The sequence below is a fragment of the Sitophilus oryzae genome, unplaced genomic scaffold (assembly GCF_002938485.1).
Source record: "Sitophilus oryzae breed Bouriz unplaced genomic scaffold, Soryzae_2.0 scaffold_947_pilon_pilon, whole genome shotgun sequence".
Classification (NCBI taxonomy): domain Eukaryota; kingdom Metazoa; phylum Arthropoda; class Insecta; order Coleoptera; family Curculionidae; genus Sitophilus; species Sitophilus oryzae.
Genome location: NW_022147580.1, coordinates 495134 through 499917, shown reverse-complemented (window position 1 = coordinate 499917; position 4784 = coordinate 495134).

Below are 4784 nucleotides of genomic sequence, written 5' to 3'. Positions count from 1 at the left end.
TAAGGTTTATTACACTTAAACCTTACCGTTTTTGAAATATTTTCAATTTTGCGAAATTGCCGTATAAATTTTAAGGCTTCATTTCTCCGAGGATATCAAGGTTTTTAATACTAAATATTTACTGAAGTTTATTTATTGATCAGTTATTGTGTTGCAATAATAAAAATTATAGTACCTTATACAGAGTGTCTAAAAATTTATTTTAAATAATTACTAGCTTTAAACGGCAATAACTTAATAGAACAATCTCTGCATATTTTATGAGAAGCAGATGCAGGATTTAATTCTCATCAAATTGTATTGTACCAATTTCACCTATTCCTTCAAGTTTCGTAATGCATTTTCTTATAATTTAGGACCTCATTTATCAATATACCCAGAATATTGATTACTTTTAGATTGTTTTTAAAACAACAAATGTACAAAATGTACATGCTATTAATATTATCGTTTTTAGTAAAACGATAATATTACTATCCCATTTGTACGCAAAAAGAAAACTATTTAAATCTTTATAAAAGAGCATACCATTAATTAAATATACCACCAGTATTTCCGCCCAAATACTAATTAATTACATACTTAATTGTGTTCGTTAATAAATTATTTCTAAATAAATGTGGATTTGAATCAGAAATCGATATAATAATAAGTTATGAAAATGAACGTCTCTGTTATAAATAAGCATTTGTCAAAAAAATGAAATATCATTTTTAAGGTGTTAGTTTTTTTACCACACTGTCTAATACACATACATTAATCAGTTTTTTAGTATTTGGAGCAATTATTATTAATCAACGCAAACAGTCACTTACTGTAGTTTGAATACTGGAATCATATAATTGGTCCTCTTTAACAAATATTTAAACAGTTTTTTTTTATTTTTTAATAAAATAACCGAACTATATCGACAATATTAGTATCTGTATTCTTTAAAAATTTGGTACATCTTTAAAAATAATCTAAAATGTCAGTATTCCATGGGTATATTGATAAATGAGTTCTATATTACAAGAAAATGCATTTTCTACGGAAACTTGAAGAGATAGGAAAAAATGGTATAATACAATTTGATAGACAATTAAATTGTGCATCTGATTCTCATAAAATATATAGGGTGTTCCATTTAAATTAAACACGTTATTGCCTTTTAAAGCTAGTAATTATTTAAAATAATTTTTTAGACACTCTGTATAAGGTATTAAAGTTTTTATTATTGCAACACAATAACTGATCAATAGATAAACTTCAGTAAATATTTAGTATTAAAAACTCTGATACCCTCGGAGAAATGAAGCCTTAAAATTTATACTGCAATTCACAAAATTGTTGTAATTCACATTTCACAAAAAGTGTAATACACTAATCAAATTTATTCCTTTATTTCAATCGTAGAAACTAAAATGTAATAATATATAGATGTTCCATTTAAAAATACAACTTCTTGATACTTTTATTTATTTGGGACACTCTGTATCTTTGTAAAAATATTTTTAAATTGTAGCTCTAATAGTCCTTCAACGAACCCAAAACTTACAATTTGTAAAAATCTAGTCGTTTAGCTACAATACTCCGTGTCGTATGTGGTGAACAACCCTGTATAATTAATTTTTTGTATCTGCCTGCCGATGCCGGTCGGTCGTCCCAACGGCGCACAGTGAGGTGGATGATAAGTCTAGCGGGACAAAACCGTTTTGTTTGTAAAAATAAGCCAAAAAATGTGTACTGATAAGAATAAATAGTGTTCATTCCAACTGATATAAAAATGCATGAATTATTTTTTGGTCGTATACATTTTTATCAACCAAATTTGATCGTTTTCTGCTCAGCTAGGTATGACCTCTCCGAGGGGTGTCTCACTGTTGGAATTACATGTACATTTCCTTGGCAGTCGCTGGCAGCCATTGGCAGTCTTACGGCAGTCCCTATAATAATTACATGGCAGTCATAGGCAGTCTTCTTCGCAGTCATTGGCAGTCGCTTAGAAGTAGAATGATATTTTGGCAGTACATGTACATTTTGTACCCAAGTGAGATACCCCTCGGACCTCTCATACAAAAACAAAATATTTACAAATGCATACATTCTATTCCAAAACCAAACTATGTTGGAGATTGCCAAAGGTATGTAAAAAGGCGTTTTAAAAGCAACATCATCTCTTGACCGTTTTGTGGGATATCGTGATGCAAATTTTTAGATCCCAACTCTCTTAGTAACGAAAAAAAGAAAAAAAGTGTTAAGACCCATCTACGATCATTTTCCCTTGTTTTTTAGAGTTAGCTTAGAGTAAGCTTAACAGGTGGACGCCCAAATGTTTTATTTCAAGTGGCTAATATAATAACGAAATTAAGACTCATTAAAGGATGAATTGAAGAGCATTGAAAAGAATAATTAGGTTTTGCCAGTACTATGAGCTAGGCTAGTGGGAGTAGGGATGCTGTTGTAATCGTTGAAACCTTAACTGAAACTCCATCGAAAGACACTGATGTTAAAAAATCAATGAATGACACCAATAGTCAGTTCGGCAATTTTTCTCAAGACAAAAACATCCAAATGATGTTTTAGTTAAATAAAGCATGACTATATGCAAAAGCCTTTTTTAATTTCTTATAATTTCTAATAAAAACTAAATGATTATAAATAATAAAAGTTTTAAAAATTGACTTAGATACATACTATACAGGGTGGCGCACCTCATTCGCCTCGGTTGATTATACGAAAACGGGAAGATGTAGAAACAAAATATTTTATGGGTATATGTGGGGAGTCAATGTGCACAATTTAAAATTATTTTGAAATATACAGGGTGTCTCAGAACTAAGATCCATACCAAAATTATATTTTTTCCGATTTTTTCTTATGGAACACCCGGTATTTTATTTCATTTTTGGATTCTTGGGCCCAAAAAAGGTATTTTTTATAAGAGTTAAATATGTTTAAAATCATTGGTTTTTGAAATATTTAAAGATATTTAAATATGCATGGTACAAGAAAATTGATTATTAACACCCTGTACATTACTTTTCAGAATTAATTCTTGTGCTGAGTTTAAAGGTAAAGAATCAAATGCAACACCCTGTATTTTTTTAAATAAATCGAAGCAGATTCAAATGCTCTTTCAAACTATATTAGGGCTTCCTATACTTATCTATCTCAAATTTTGAATAAAAAGCGATTTTTAAATAAAATAGCATTCAAGATGGCTGGTATCGCCATGGCAATTTTCTAGTGACAGTTAGTAACTGTTTTCAAAATTGACATTAGTGTATGAACATTATTATTTAAACAGTTTACTAAAATTTACCCACAATATTTTAATAATAAGTATTCTTTATTTTATGAAGAAAAATAATGCCATATCTGCTGGTGGAACGAATGGATGTTACTAGTAATTTTATTTTGTGGGGAAAATTATTTCTTGGCCTCAAGAGCTAAATGCCAAAGAATCCAAAAAACTCCTATAAAAGCGTTCCTTGAAAACACTGTCCTATTCCCTAGCAATTCGTGATGGTACAGTTATTAAAACCTATAAGCAGAACCTTCCGTTGGAAAGTAAGAAAGTTGATTTTGCGTATTGTCTTTATAAAAAATTATATATCTAAAGTATCGTAAATAAAACAAAGAACTACTTCGTTTTCCTGAAAGAATATAATCATATAAATAAATATATTATAAAACAATTGTATTAATTATAAACGTACGTATAGGATAAATAAGGTCTAAACACATTTCGATTTGGAAACCTGATTACGGCACTAGAAAATTGCATGGCGATACAGCCCTCTAGAGACCCTAGTATAAGTTGAAAGAGCATTGACTGAATTGGATTTATTAAAAATAAGAGTTTTTTTTTTTAATAACAAATTTTATTAAAATTAAATAATTCTGACATTATTTGACCTATAATACGTGATAAATTCTGCAAAAATTTTCAGTAAATTTTATTTTTTAAATATTTTAATCATGAATATTAATTAATTCTGAAAAGTAATGTACATAATAATCATTCTTCTTATATAACAAGATTAAATATTAATATCTCAAATCCAATTTAAAACATATTTAAAACCAAATATACAAATAAAAAAAAAAAAAAACCAAAACCAAAAAATAAATAAAATACCGGAGTGTTCATAATCAAAATAAACTTTTGGTAGATCTAGTTCTACACACCGTTACTACTTCAAAATAATTTAAAATGTGCCACATGAACTCTCCACAAAATCCCATAAATATTTTGTATCACATTCCGTTCGTATATTGAACCGACGGTAGAGGGCCCACCCGTATATAATTAAAATTACAGAGTGTTAAATTAAAAAATATAACTATTTATATTTTAATAAAAAGAGATTTTTTTAATAAAATTTTTTTTTTTTTTTTATATAAATAGTAAAATAACTCAAATATATTTTTAAGTATTTACCTTGTACAAAACTTCAAGATTTGTCCGTTAACATGGTAGTATGGCCTTTATATAATTATAATTAAAATAATTACATCGTAGCAATAAATTTATTAATGAGAACCGACTTCAGACGTATAATAATTATCTACATAAAAAAAACAAAAAATCCCATCTAAAAAAGAAATAAGTACGCACTTTTTGGAAGAGTTCTTCTAAATTCATTAATACATTCTCCTGACACTACTTATAACGTCAAATCCTCAGCAAATACATTAACAACAAGAACCTGTCGAAGACTTCATTGATCTCCCTGTAGATCAACCGCTTCTGTCTTGGACTCATTCTTTACATTAAACCACTCGACCGGTTATCACAA